At 41.8% G+C, this 15655-nt stretch overlaps 1 protein-coding gene across 5 annotated transcripts in view; it reads left to right on the forward strand.

The window, feature by feature from the left end:
- The first annotated feature begins 5769 nt into the window (after positions 1-5769).
- The window catches only part of PHF3 (PHD finger protein 3), a 73683-nt gene continuing 63797 nt past the window's right edge, over positions 5770-15655 (forward strand). For 4 of the 5 annotated variants that reach the window (XM_061623052.1, XM_061623053.1, XM_061623057.1 and 1 more), the window contains exon 1: positions 5773-6185. The gene's annotated coding sequence lies outside the window, so the exon portion shown is untranslated. Of the gene's footprint in view, positions 6186-15655 lie in introns of all 5 variants that reach the window. The other variant, XM_061623061.1, reaches the window with a different exon arrangement.

A 15655-nucleotide genomic window follows, 5' to 3' on the forward strand; every position in this document is an offset into this window, starting at 1 on the left:
ACTTGGCCTGGTAGCAGCTCAGCAACCAATGCAGATTTCAGAGCAGAGGTATTATGTGCTGATAGGATCTCCCTCATGTCAGCAATCATGCTGCAGCATTCTGCATTAACTGAGTGTCTGCCAGGATTTTTTTAGTTTTGGTTTTTGGTTATGAATCCTGACTGGTTGTGGGATGCTAAGTTGTCTGCCTTACTCATAGGAATCTTGTGTTTGGTGAGGTATTGCATTTAGGAAAGCATCACTGTATTTTGTTTTTCATTTTCTGTTTGCATTTCATTTACCTTTAACCTCACTCCCTTACATCCATAGAAGCAACAGCAGTGGTTGCATGTGCTCAGCTCAACCCCCTAAAACCCACTGATGATGCACCTTGTTGGTTGCATGGCAGTTTGTTTCTTGCTCAATAGTGGTAAAAGAGAATTCACATATTTGAAAGTGTGGCTGCAGTTGTTCCCAAGCTGCTGCCTGTGTTTTCTTTGTGTCAATTATTACTCACTGGAATTGGGTTGGCTGTCAAAGTGAGTTTATAGCAGCCCACAGGGTAGACAGAAAGGGTAGAGAATCATTTTACTCTTACTCATTTCTCAGACCTCTTTCTGAAGTGAAGGGTCAAATCTGTAAAGAAGTTTGGAGCAACCACATAAAAAGATAAGGGCAGGGCATTCCAGGCAGGGGGTTGCCAACCCTGCTTGAATATGGATGTCTTTGCAGAGGATCCCTAGTCAAGCTTTACCAACAGCACAATCCAAACTATATCTACTCAGAAGTAAGACCTGTTGAGTTCTATGGGGCTTAGTCCGTTAGTACATGTGTTTAGAATTGCAGCCTTCAGGGGCATCCATCTTTACTCCCGAATGCTCCCATCTAACATCTCCACAACAGTAGGCTCCTTTCTTCCTACAATGGCCTTCTGGTGGCTGGCCTGGCCTGGCGGCACTTAAACCCTTCTTGCCGAAAGCAAGTAGGCTAGATTAAATGTTCCCTACCCAGGCTCCATCTTTTAGCTAAGATTTCTAGCTTAATTTCCAATCAGATTTTTTTTTAAATGTATGCTCCAAGCAACTGTGATTGATGCTTAATGTATCATGCTTAATGACATCACTTGGGCCCACCCTGTGACATCACTCAGGCCCGCCCCGATGACATCACTTGGGCCCACTGTGATGCGTCCTTCCCTGGCTCTCCCTGTCAGGTTCCTACCTGCTCGTGGTTACTGCCTGTCTCTAGGCACCACCAGGGACTCCACCAGTCCGGACCGCACTCTCTTATGGTTTACCTATCCGCTCTAGCACAGATCTCAACAGATCCCCCTGCTAGGCAACCACCAGTAACGTCCCAATACTAGTATTCCCAGAGACTCTGAATACTGGTATTGTTATTCTCTTCACCGCTGCCACCATTTGTTACAGTTCCCCTTCAGCCTTGGTCATTACCTTACCCTCCCTTCTGGTCTGTGAAACCCCAGCCAAGGATCAGGCCTTTGGTAAACCAAATTAAGTATTTATTACAGATAACAAAGCTAACAAGATTTCTTCTTAAGGCACATAAGCATATGGTTTTACTCAATACTAATCCGAACTCCACCTCCCTCCTTCTCCACTCTCTCCTGGCAAACAACTCTCTCAAACCCCACCAAGCAATCCACTCAGTTCTCTTCTCCCCCCCCCCATTCCACTCTCCCTCTTCCTTTTATACATTCAGCCATTTTAAACACTCAGCCAATCATCTCGCATTCTACTGCCCATTCACTCCCCCTCCTCTTTCACTCCACTTACCATGTATCTTCTAAAACAACAACACTTACCATATATACATTAATATAGGAACATCACACCCACCCCTAAAATCTCAGGTTTGGGGATGCTTCTGACCTGGCAACCCTAAGATGGAGTGTTCATTATGAAGCTGGACGTGCAGCTATGGAGGCCGAGCCAGGTGTGGGTGGCCTGGGCCAAGCCGCGTGCATTGTGATGGACACCTCATGGGGCTTGGGCCGGAGCCTGGCATGCCTGCTGGTCCCGCAGCTGGCGCCCGGCTCAGCCCTGCTGCTAGTGGTGCGCTCAGCCAGTGCCCTGGGTGAGCTGGAGGGCGAGCTGTACGCCGCCTGCCCAGTGCTGTGCTTGCAAGGCCTGCCTGTTGACCTGGCCTTGGGGCTGCAGTGCATGCTCCAGGCCGGGCGGGTGCTCTGCGGCAGGGCTGGCCGGCTCCAGCGGCTTCTTCTCATCAATAGCACTGGTGAGCGCCCTCCAGTTTGAAAGAGGCACCTCTGAGGCTGAGCGAGTGCAGAGTGCTTTTGCTCTTCACGGTTTGCCAATCCCCCCCACAAGTTCCCGTGCCCTGCTGTAAGTAACCCTCCGCAGGCTGCCTTCTGCTTCCCCCGCCCCCTGGAAGTTTTAGATTGGAAGCTCCTGGGGGCAGGACCTCTCTTCTTGTACCCTGTAAAGCACTAGGCACAGTGATGCCATCATATAAGCAAATAAAATAGCCCCCCCCCATGCATGGTTTAAGCTGGATGGGAGCTTGTTAAATAAATTCCAAGACAGTTTTGAGGTCGGCAGCAGGAATCACATTGAGGTTGTTACTGTGGAAATGCCAGTAGAGAGGAGTCAAATGTTTCCACTTTTAAACATGTCTGTTTGTAGTTCATGGGGGGGGGAATCTAGTGCAGGGGTTCCCAAACCTTTCCCCCCAAGGACCACTTCAAAATTGCAGAGGGTCTTGGTGGGAGGAGACTATTAAGAGGAGGGGGTGTTAAAAAATGATCCGCTCTGGGTGTCAAATACACTTGGTACGCCACTGCTGGATCGTTCATAAAGAAGTTAAAAGCCACAGGTCTGAAGTTTTGAAAGTCCAAGTACACTATGTCAGCTGGTTTGCCTCTATATGCTTATTAAACTCTCAAACAGCTCTGTAATAGGTTAGTGAGACAGGATTTAGTGAGAGAGATGGGGCAGTCCTGTGCTGCTGTTGTAACAGTCTATCATGTGAGCCTTTCAATACTGCCTGCACTGGCTGCCCTAGGGGTTGCAGCCTCCCCAAAGTTTACACCCATGGTCTCTCTCTCCCCACCCCCTGCTGCATTCTTTTTATGTATCTTACGTAAATAAGATTTATAGAAAGTATTCTTACCATCACATCAGGGACACAGCACTACAGTAATATGTGTTCTGCTAATTTTAAGCAAATTGTAAACCTGAACACAGGGATTGTCCCATCCCTGATATCTGAAGTTGGTCTGAGAGCCTTTTTCTATTGAAGAGTAGGATAATAATACTTTCAATACATTATTTTGGAGATATAGATAAAAAATAATATGTTAGAGGTGCTGAGGCGCAAATAATGCTCAGAAAGTAACACACAAACTCTGCCCCTCCCCTAAAATCCCAGAGGCCTGTGGGAGCTGTTGTTACTAACTGTAATTCAAAACATGTTTATTCAGAAGTAAATCCCTCTGAGGCCTATTTAACAAAAAGCACCAGGTGAGATGATAAAATTGTTCCTGTACTACATTGATGGTGTTTTTTCTTTATATGCAGTTGCACACATGATGTGGAGTTGGAATAAATGTGCAGTTGAAAAGTTGATAATGTGCAATTTGAAAATTGGGAGGACGGATTAGATACGTTAGTTGTATGCATTTACAAAGCACCTGAATTTGCAATTGCAATTTCAAGGACAGCATGTACGTGAATTATATAAGGGTAGAATGCACTTCATTTCCCTCCTTAAAACAAACTGCCCAAACCATATTAAACACATTCTTTTTGGCCAGAATCCCCTCTTCTTCATCCCATCCTTATAAATACTGTTATAGGATTGGAGGGTTGGTTTGGATGATGCCTTTGGGTCCCTTCCAAGCTTGTGATTTTGTAGCTGTAAAAGTTGGGATTTGTAGCAGAAGGAACCTGCTGAACTGGTCAAGCCAGTTTCTTTGTTAAGTTAATGGATCTGTCCAGTACCCATTCTACATATCAAAAGACTTGTTCAAGAGCAGATATGTTGGCATACTAACAAAGGACTAATGGTGCTCTTCCAATGTAGATATGGGCTTTTCCCCCTCACCTGGCTGAACTCCCCCCCCCAACCTAAGGCCAGGAGGCAACTTGTGTGTGAGTTAATCAGATCTGGGAGCTGGAAAGACAGAGAGGCTTGCCTTCCTCTCTGTACTGAATCCAAGGCCATGGCTTTGGGGCACCTTCCTAGAAACTAACAGGGAAACAAGTTCTGTTGGACTGTTAATGCTGAGCACCTTTCTGTCTTGTGCTCAGATTGTATAAATAGAACCATATAGCTTGAATACACCACAGACTCCAGTCACCTTCATTCCAAGGAAAATGAACCCTGGATAAGCACTGAACCCCTGGAAGTCTCACTGCTTGGAGTCTGGGGTGCATGCAACAATATTCTTAACGTTATTTTTTTTTCTCTTTTGCTTGTTAGTTACCAAACTAAGGCAGATTCATAAATGATTTTTTGCTGTATAGTAAAACAACTGGCTATGTAGAAACTTCCACTGACAGGCTCCTATGTGGAAACTTCCACTAATACAGGTTTTTTTAGTGTGGTCTCTGTTTGGGAATTTGTGCAGTTGGAAAATATGCTTTGTAAAACATACACACACATACCCCTGCACTACACAACTATAAGTGAGGGAGCTTGTGATTAAATGTTTATTCTATTTATTTTACAATGAAGCTATCAATCCATCCTGTAACACCTTCTCAAATGCTACAGTCCAAAAACAAATTTCCAAGGGGAAACTGTGTTTGTTGCAGCAAAAAATAACGAAGTCCAGTGGCTCCTTAAAAGACTTGACACATTTATTGTGGGAAGTGGAATAAGCCTTTGGTGGGCTAGAGCATCTGACAAAGTGGGGTGTGGCCCACAAAACATAATCAAATAATCCAAGTTTTACTAATTTATGGACAAATGCATTGGCTTATTGTATGAACTAGTGCCTAAGTTTGCTTGGCATTATTCCCTCTTGAAATAATAGTCTCTGATGTAATGGTATCATACATGGAATAGGAAGTACAAATGCCATCTTTGTGTAACATCCAAAATGAAACCTTTGCATTTCAGTAACTAGAAGTTTTGTTTTGGAAGTTGCAACAGACTCTCTCTCACTTGCTCTACAAAAAGCAGCCAAAAAGCCTTCTCTGTCCACAAATGGTTGTGCAGGGGGGAAGGAGAATTCCACCTTGTGGTTTTTTCCATTACGGGGTTGCAAGAACACCTGCACTTGGCTGCCTTTCTCTTCTCCTAAAGATACAGGATCAGTCTCAGGGATTGAACCTGGCAACCCTAGCCTACACCCACCTTTTCCTGGGTTTAGCCCAGTCCTCCTCCCCTGGGAAATTGGGATATTTATGCTCCTGAGAGAGACACAAAATTATTTTCCTTATTTCTGTACACACACTTATAGTGAAAGGCCCTTTAGTCTGTAATTCTATACACTTTTACATGGAAGAAAATCCCATTGGACCTAATAGGATTTACTTCTGAGTAGACACGTATAGGGTTGCACCGTAGATGTTGCAGTCTCAGTTTTTCCCTTGCCTGTGAGGAGAGTCGTAACTGGTAGCGCGAGACGAAGACACTATAACTAATTCAGGAGTGCCTGTCAACAGGACTCTGACATAAATGAGGGTGAACACGGCCCACGCTCAGAAACGGATTGCTGGGGGGAGGGGAGGTGTCGGGGCCACAACGCATGCGCATACACAACCACGCACAGAGTAAACAGCGCTGTCACGTGAGCTTGGCTTCCGACACTCACTCGACTGCCAGTCTCTCCCGCCGCTCATGCTGCCGCTTACCAGTGAGCGCGCTTAGAGCCGAGCGTGGGCACGCGGCCGGCCACGAGCGAGAGAGACCACCTGCTGACCGGGGTAGGGGGTGGGGAAGGGGGGGAGAAGGAACCCGGACGTGTTTCCTTCAGCCAGCCAAGCAGTAACAGCCACCAGTTCTATCTCCGCCCACTTCCAACTCCCTCCCCTCGTGCCCTTCCACTTCCGCAAGGCTGCCTTCCTTTCCTCCCTCCTCCTTCTCTTTTCCCCTCCCCGGCCTGGGGTTGCGGAGCAAGAAGAGGGACGTAAGAGAAGGGAGGAAGGGGGAGGTAAAAAAAAAAAAAAGGAAACCAGTAGCCGGCCGAGCGAGGGAGAGCGCGCCCCTGGCCAAAGCAGGTAAATATTATAATCTTTGGGCAGTGGGGTATATGTGTGTGGGAGCGCGGCCTAGGTGACAAGTTTTGGGGGTTGACCGTATTTCTATAGTAGTGGACATATCGAAACCAGTGCGTGTCACTCTTTCACCCCCCCAAACGAGCCTCCGCCCGAACCCCCATCATACGGGTCTTGGCTTCCTCTCTCTCCCCACCCCCATACTCTACTATAAGCAGTCTTCCTCTCTCTTTCTGGCGTCTTCTCATGACCCCTTCCCTTCCCTCGTGCGCCCCCTACTGGCGCTCCTTGGCGTTCTATTTTCTAGCAGGCTTCCCTTTGAGTTAGGATCCGTCCTCATGATCACTTGGAGGTTCTGCACTCCATGGTGGCCACTTCCTATTAGTCCTCTTACTCCAAACCCACTTAATGCTTCTCACCTCCCCTGTGGAATTTCCATTGACCCCTGTGATAGTTTTCCCCATCTCGTTCAGCCCTTAACAGTGCAGCCTTTAACCAAAGTTGTTTATTCACCAGTAAGTCCAAGTGAGTTCAATGGGACTTTCTTCTTGGTAAGTGTTTTAGGATTTCAGTCTTATAGCATGTTGTTGTTATTTAAATATCTATAAACTGTGCTTTCTTACAAAATATTGCAAGGTGGTATACAGACTGCTGTTTGTTAAACTATTTGTAAACTGCCTTTCATGATTTAGATATTGGGGCGATGGACAAAATAAGTTCGAAGTGGTCATACCACTGTAGATAGAAGCGTTATCTCCCGTTGAAACAGCTTTAAAAGTCCGCAAGACACAATAGGACAGATTAAACCACTAAAACATCCTGTGGCACAGAAATGTGTTGTAAGAAGTAAACCCCTTTGAGCTCCTACGACTTACTCCCAGGTAAGGGTGTATTGTAGGGATGGAGGATTTGTGATCTAATTTCAGCCATAGTCACCATGGTCAATGTTCAGCGATGATGGGAATTGTAGTCCAGCAAAATCTGGAGGGCCACAGGTTCCCCATCCCTGGTGCATAGGATCTGAGGGTCAGTTTCTCAATCATCATTGGTCTGGTGATAGTTCTATGTCAGCATGCTTGTACATGCTTGCATTAATTGGCCTGGAATAACTTCAGGGCCTCTACTGTGCAGCCACTGACCTGGATTATTTTATTTCATTTTACACATAATAATGCATTGAAAAGGTGGAAATAATAACTCACCTTTTTGTGCGTTGCATGTTGGTGGTGTGTAATTTAATATTTTGGTGGATGACTACTTGGCATTGAATGCTCCTAAGTATACATCCATACCTTTGCCTTGTTCCAAAACCTTCTGCACTTTCTCAAGTGCTCAGTGTTCAGACAGTAACACTATCTGATCTTTATTACATTTACCAAGTCTAGCTTTTCCTTCTCACCTACTTACACGTTCTGTCCTGATTGTTTTTGCATTTGTGACATCCTGTCCAGCATGTTGATTCCCTTTCTCCATCTGCAGATAAACTCCCCCAACAAATCTTGATGTAGTCACTGATGTTTCTTACTGATTGGATCCTGAGTATTCTTTGCCCTTCAGTTTGAAACATGCAATAAACGTGTACGTATTTAGCACCTTCACAATATTGGTTAGGTTTTATACTTTTCAAGCATAAGTTTAAGAATTGCTCAGACATTTAGAAATCTGTCGCAAAATATAATAGATACTTTTGTAGTGTAATAGCAATTTTCAGACTGGCTTTACAATATTTTTCACACTTGCTCATGATGTAGTTGGTCTTCTGTGTTAATATTGCCAAATTATGGATACTTTCAGATTAAGATTCCTAAGGATGCTTGAAACATACTCTGGGGTGGCTCTAATAATATGGAAAACTGATTTGTCTGTAGCCTTGTTGTCATAAAGTTGTTGAACTCTTATCCCCCCCCCCCATCTTCTCCCTGGTCAACTTCCTCTGATTTCTGAGCCATTGCGGGAATGTGGGAATGGTTGCCATACCCCATGATCAAATGCTACAAATAATTGACTATATATGTCATTATGGAAAATGGAAATGGACTGCCTTCAAGTTGATTCTGACTTATGGCAACCCTATAAATAGGGTTTTCATGGTAAGCGGTATTAAGACGTGGTTTACCATTGCCTTCCTCTGAGGCTGAGAGGCAGTGACTGGCCCAGGGTTACCCAGTGAGCTTCATGGCTGTGTGGGGATTCGAACCATGGTCTCCCAGGTCGTAGTCCAACACTAACCCAGCCTTTCCCAACTGGTGTGCCTCCAGATGTTGTTGGACCACAACTCCCATCAGCCTCAGCCATTGGCAATGCTGGCTGAGGCTGATGGAAGTTGTGGTCCAACAACATCTGGAGGCACACCGGTTGGGAAAGGCTGCTCTAACCACTATACCACACTGGCTCTCTAACCACCACATATTAAGTTCTTAACAGCCCTATCCTCTCTATGTTTGCTGAGAAGTTCTACTGCGTTCTTTAGGATTTAGCAAAGCCTTAGTTCCATATTGTAAGTGTTAATTTGAAATCTCCTTGTGTGGTTTGCGGCCAGAAGGGGAAGCCTCTCAAGAATTAAAACATGAGAATATTAAATATATTGTGATAATGGTAGTCAAGTGTGAGAAATGTTACTGCTGCAAAAACTGCTCAGTACATCAGTAGCGCTTGTTGTGTATTTTGTGATCTCTGAATAGGCCAGAGATGTGTTGATAATGTTGGTTTTTTTGTTATTTTTGTTTTGCAACCTCTCTTCTTAAGTTGCTTATTCTGTAGTATTTTTAATGGGCTACATTGGAGTAAGTACTTTGATTCAGGAAGGAAAAAATACAGTATTAGAAAGTGTTGCCAAAATATAGCCATGCCACTGAAATCATGTACAAATTATGCAGCAGTAGGGGATGCAGGCATATTTGTTTGGCTTGCAGTTAATTTCCAGAGTATCCTTATAACTACCATGTCATTTTAGGCTAAGATTGTTCTGGATAAGAATTCCTGATTTTCTTTGATACTACTTCTGTGTGATCTGTTTCACTTCTGTTGCATACCTCTACCCAGTTCCATAGCAATTTATTCCTATTTTTTCCTGTTCTGTTCCACTGTTGTGGCCTCACAAAGTCTCTTGCTTGTTTCCATATGGAGCACCCCTCTGTTCTCTTGCTCTCTCAGTATATAACATTGGAGCTTCCCCCAAGGTACATCTTATGGTAGGCTTAGAGTGCTCTTTTGGACTACATCATCTGGGTGTCATACTCATGCCATAAGTGCATGCAGAGAGGTGTTCCCAGTGGCTGCTTTTCAGTTGTAGAACTCCTTTTCCCTAGAGTTCCATTGAAGCACAAGTCTCAGTATTTCTTGGATACACTTTTAATAGCTAGGGTTTAAGCAGATGTGATTTTTATAGTATTTCTAAAAACATGGCTATTTTATTCTGCTGGTTTTATTGTGTTATGCTTTTACACCATTATTTTGTGTGTTGAGAATTAAATAATGAATGGGATTTAAATTGATTGAAATAAATAACTGTACACTGCCCCAGTTTCTAAGAACTATATACAAGTTTGAATGCTTTTCTAGACATTTTAAGATTAAAACAGTTCACTCTGTGTTTGGAAGAAGTACACTGTTTCAACGCCAGATTTGCCTGGTGTAGTTTGGCAGGGAGCAGATTATGGGGATATGGAAAATGCACAGTTGGCTGAGTTGATCTAGCCACAAATCTTTATATTCCACTATTTGACTGCCTGCTTGATGGTTATTATGATGAGGGGCTTCATGTGAGCACTGTAGTTTCTTTAAGCCTTTAAGAGAGGTGTAAGAACAGGTAAGCCCCTTGTTCTGTTTGTGGCCTGCCAGCCATATATTGCAGCCTACTAGAAACTTGGTAAACCTGGTGTTAATTGCAGTCCTAAGCACTATAGGTGGATATACCACTTATGCTTAAGTTTTGACATGCCTGCTAAAAAGTTGTTCTGACTTGGTAGATTGTCCCAAATGTTCAGATGCTATTGTAGGTAGAGTAGAGGATTCTGTTGTGCATGAGCAACAAGCAAACCAGGCAACAAACCTGTTTATACAGAAATTTAACTTTGAAGTAAGCACCATAGAAATAAATGTTCTAAGGTTCAAGGTGAACTGCTCCATGTAAAAGAACACAACTTCATTTGGTTGAGGTTTTGAAATGTCTTTTATGGTTGCTGTGTTTTGTTTTTTAAAAGGGCAGTGGCAGAGCAGACCAGCATTTTTATAGCTGAACAAGTTATAGCTAGCAAATGTTTACCTTAAATGTATTGGATTTCCTTAATTTTGTAAATTAAACTTGTTGGTTGAAATACTTTGTGGTACTCAGTTTATACTATTCTGTATTATCTACATAGGCAAATCTTACTCATAGATTGTTGTCCTCTACAAATCATGGATCCTGTTTGAAATTATGAAAACATGACTTCCTCTACTTGTTGTGTCTTAGTTAAAATTCACTAATAGGCAAAAAACCCTTGCGGTTTGAGAACATACTTATAGCCAACAGATATTTCTATCAAATTTTAAAAAGCAGATAAATTGGACAGCTATAGTGAATGCACCAGGGGAGCAGGAGACCTGACCTTCTCTCTGATACTGCTGTACAAATTTGTCAAAATGCAAGCACACTTTGAGTTGGTGTTTCACAGTCCAATCCACTGCCTGTGTAGCTTAGAAGAATTTGGTAAAAATCAGCCATGCATTTTTTAAACAGCAGAAGATGAAGGTCAGAGCATTGGACAAAGTCAGTAACAGGATTACAGGTACTATGTGAACATGGCTGATTTTTAATGAATTTCCACAAATTATGAGAGCACTGACAGAAAAAGTCCAACAGGGGTCTGGATTATTTTACTCTTGTTTTAGACTCTGAACTCTGGATTCTCTTGGAGTGTTTTGTGTATTGACATGAAAACTTAGAGGATTGTTAAGCAAGCGTTTCTGAGTTCAGGACTATAAGCTTCGTCAGGTTTTGTTTTGAAATGAGCTTATGGGAAGCAGCAGAATGACATGGGGGTATTTTCAATTTAACATGGCGGAATGTGAAAAATCCATGCTGTATAATTTAAGAGTCTGTATTTGTTGTGTGAAACTGCTCGATAAATGCTTGAAATGCATGTATACACCTTCAGTGAGACCAAATGAATGTCATTCTACTTCAGATTCCACTTTGGAATCTATAAAGGTGGTTTCTGAAATGAGATATTGGCTTAAATATTTTGAACCACACTTGAAAATTCTTATTTAATGTTCATAATTCATCTTTGACATTTTGAAATCTGCTTTTAATCCTTAAATATGATCAAACAAAAGGCACCATCCATTTTGAAGAGGCATAATGTTCATGGACAGTGGAATTTAACCCCCCCCCCAAAAAAAACTCTTGATGTTTTATGGAACCTTTGCTGTAGAAATACTACAGCTTGAGAACTTTAAATTGTTTTAAAAGCTGTGCCATGGTTCTGTTATTAAGTTCTTCTCACCATTCTTATCTTTCCATTGCAATGGATGAAAATACAGCAATATTAAGACCAGAGCTGTGGAGTCGGTCTGTCAAACCTTCGACTCCGACTCCTCTTTTTTTCTACTGTTCGACTCCGACTCCTTCATAAATGGCAAATGTATATTAGTGTATTAATATTAATATATTAATTTTATGTTGAAGTCGGAGTCAGTACATTTCTACTGACTCCGACTCCACCCAAAATTGCTTCCGACTCCACAGGCCTGATTAAGACAACGTAACATGCTTTGTGATGAGAATGGACATTCTTATTTTTCAATTTGAACAATGACTGAAATGAACGACTGATAACATAGTACTTGATCTTATGGTACTTTTTTATTTGTAATTTTGAGAGGAATTGAGCATAGGGAGTCAGCAAATGTTTTTGCAACTACCCGCTCAGTAGGTTATGTGAAATCTGTTGGCTATATATGGAATACCATTATTTCTAAATTTTGTTGGATGTATTATAAAATGTCGGGATGCTCAGTTAATTTGTTGGAAAGGTTGTCTTGTACATAGCGCAAAAGAACTTCGCAGAAGTCAAGAAGTCTGTTCTAGCAACAATAATAAAGCTAGTCAATAAGATGGTTTCTGTATGTGACTTAGTAATACACTTTTGAGTGTATGTGCTAAACTTTGTTGTGTTTTCTAAGAATGTATGTCTGCACAGAACTTGATTAGTATAGGCCCTAAACTCTTCTTGGAATTTCCAACCTTTGTCTTTCTGGACTATTTATGCGCTAAGGAAGTATTCTAAAATACCACATTCTTTGTTTCTGGAAGAAGGACAGCAATGCAAGCTCCTCATGTTCCTGAAGTAGACTTTTAAATGATAGGTTCTGGAAGGGGATCAGATGCCCATAGTTAATGATTTCTGATTTTAAATTTTATATGGTTTTATTGTGTATTTATATATGTTGTAAACCACTTTGGTTTTTTTATGAGTAGTAGTATATAAATATTTTTATAAATAAATAAAAAACCCAGTTTAGTGCTTGCCTGGGATGGATAAGCAAGTTTTCCTGTAAACTCTTCTTTTGACACTTGCCTCCCTTTTCTGCTTCCCTCTTTTCCTTAAAACCATTTTCCTGTCTCTCAGGCTTGCCATTTTTAGCTTCTGAGTAGCTTTTTGAAGTTTTAAGGAAATTCTGATAGAGATGGAGCTAGGCTTGCAATTAGCAGTTCTTGTAAAATAGACTAATGTTCTGAAAATTGTATGTGGCCGGTAAGACTATTTTCAGTTTAGTTTTGGTATAGGTTCTGTATTGAAATTATGGAACACAGTTTCTCAAGATCTCTTACGGTGGTTTACTTGGAATAGGTAACCATCTGCACAAATATTTTATTTCATATTATATTCTACTTTTCATTTAACCAAGATGAGCTCCCAAAGCAATGTGAAATACATACATAACTACCATGCTACCTTATATTTAACAACTCACCTTGGATCATAGGAATTCCATGTGGATGAATGAGAGGGCTGGTGCAGAAGGAATAGATCATCCCATTCCTCCTCTGCCAATCCACTTGGTTTCCAGGCTAGCTTCAGAGGCAGAATAATCTCTTCATATTGGCAGGGGCGGGGAAGTGGTCTGTTCCTCCTCCTGCCATAATCCTTGATAGAAGTCTCTCTTTTTTAACCAGTTACTCTTAGGAGGTTAGTAGCCTGTGTTTCTATGCTGGCCATACAGAAAAAGAATCTTAAGGAAGACATAACTGATTTATAGATGACCTGATTCAGAAAGCTTATATAAGGGGCTTCAAGCCAGAGAAGGTTATCTTCCCTCTCTCATAATATTAGAACTCAACAACTTTCAATAAAACTGAAGGGTAGAAGATTCAGGACAGATGAAAAGAATGACTTCTGCACACAACACCTAATTTAATTATGGAATTTGTGCCCACAAGATTTCGTGATGGCCACCAACTTAGCTGGCTTTAAAAGGGGGTTATGAAAACTTCATGGAGTATCAAGCATTCAGTTGCTACCAGTATATAATGCCTTCATACAAGTTGATAGCGTGACAACACCTGGAATACTGTGTATAGTTCTAGATACCACATCTTGAAAAGGTTACCTTTTCTGGAACTTTTTCAGTTCTCAAGTATTATGAAGCCCCCCTAAAAACATCCAGCTTTTGCTATGATAGCTGGCATCACAGAAGGAAGTTTTGCTTTACTAATCAAATAGTTTTCAATAACCTGAAGGCTCTTGCCAGCTGAGCCCAAAATATACGTTAATCTCGTTTCCCTGTCTTACCTGGACAGTAGAATAGGATTTTTCTAGAAACCATTTTGCAAACATTTTAGACAATTTAAAAAAGAAGACAGGATTTACAGTCTTTATTGAGCCCAACTCAAGCATAAGAAGTGGTTCTTTTCACCTTGCTAGCTAGGAATCTCTGGTTACCCAAGAGACCTCACATCTCTGCCCAGGAACTTTCCTGTAGGTCCCCCCCTTCTATTTTTTCTACTTTTCCTCTATCCCTTTTGTTGTTGAAGAGCCATCTACCACTGAAGCCTAGCCTAACAGAATAAACCATCAAACTCTCTCTCATTCAAGCTCATCAGCTGGCCAAACTCATTCTCTCTCTTTCCCCTTCCCTTATCTTCCATTTTCAACCTCATAATGTCTCTCTTTATTCCCCTTGCCATACCCCAAAATCTTCTAATTTCTTTCTTCTAACACTTGCCTTAAAACCTTTCCCAAGGCCCCACAAAATCATTATCGAAACCTCCCTTATTTCTCTCCCCTTCTAATACTATCTTCAGCCAACATCCTTCTCCCCTCCCCGTTTCCGTGACCACATTCTAATTTTCCAATATGTATCCAGGAATGATTTTTTAAAGAATAACTCTGGTACTGGTTTTAGGGTCTACTAAGCTGAGCCTGGTATAAGTGTACTGTTTATTGACTTTGTTTAAATATGCTAATTTCCTTTTTAGACAATAGGCTAATTCCCTCTTAATAATATAATACATTTGCTTTGTGTCTGTTACCTTTGTGTCTGTGTTGATGCTTGGGGTGCCAAACTCTAGAGTGTGTTCTGGTCTCATCATCAAAAGATCCCTGGAATGGAGTGTCAGATTGCATGTGAGAATCATAAGCTTGCATGCAAGCTGCACACTTCATAACAAACCAAATGATCATGGGGTTAGAATAAGTTCCTTATGAGGAAAGATTACAACATGCAAGCAAGAGGGAACATATAAAGGTTTATAAAGTTATGTATAATGTGGAGAAAGTGGATAGAGAAGAGGTTTTCTCCCTCTTTCATAATACTAGAACTAAGGTAATCCAATGAAGCTGAATGGTGGGAGATTCAGGACAAACAAAATAAGGTACTTGTTCACATAGTTAAACTATGGAATTTGCTACCGCATAATGTGGTGATAACATCAACATAGATGACTTTAAAAAGGGGATTAGACAGTTGCATGGAGACTGGCTACTGATGTTGAATACAAGCTTCTTCCAGGTCCAGAGGCAACATCCCTCTACCAGTTGCTGAGGAACAATAGGGAGAGAGGTCTTCATGTCCTGCTTGTGGGCTTCCTTTAGGCATCTGGTTGGCCACTCTGGAAAACAGGATGCTAGGTTAGATAAACCTTTGACCTGAACTAGCAGGACTCTATGTTCTTACAGCATTTTTAAAAAAGTAGGAATTATCTACAGTTGCTGTGATTTTCTGGGATGGTTGAAAAATAGCTTCTTTATATGAGCTTGAGCACCCAGGTTTTACTCCACTAGGGGAGCATAACTAGCAGATGGAACCTTGAAGATTATGTACCTCAGAAGGCTTTTGTATGTGTCTTAGAATCTCCCAGGCTGATTTCTGCAGAGGTTCTGGAACACCTGGAAATGAAGTGGAGAATAATATCTTTGTTTTCCATTCTCTGTACCATATCTTACATTCATACCAGTTTACGCAATGCACACTGGTAACTCTTTGAG

Source organism: Rhineura floridana, chromosome 4, assembly GCF_030035675.1.
Source record: "Rhineura floridana isolate rRhiFlo1 chromosome 4, rRhiFlo1.hap2, whole genome shotgun sequence".
Lineage (NCBI taxonomy): Eukaryota > Metazoa > Chordata > Lepidosauria > Squamata > Rhineuridae > Rhineura > Rhineura floridana.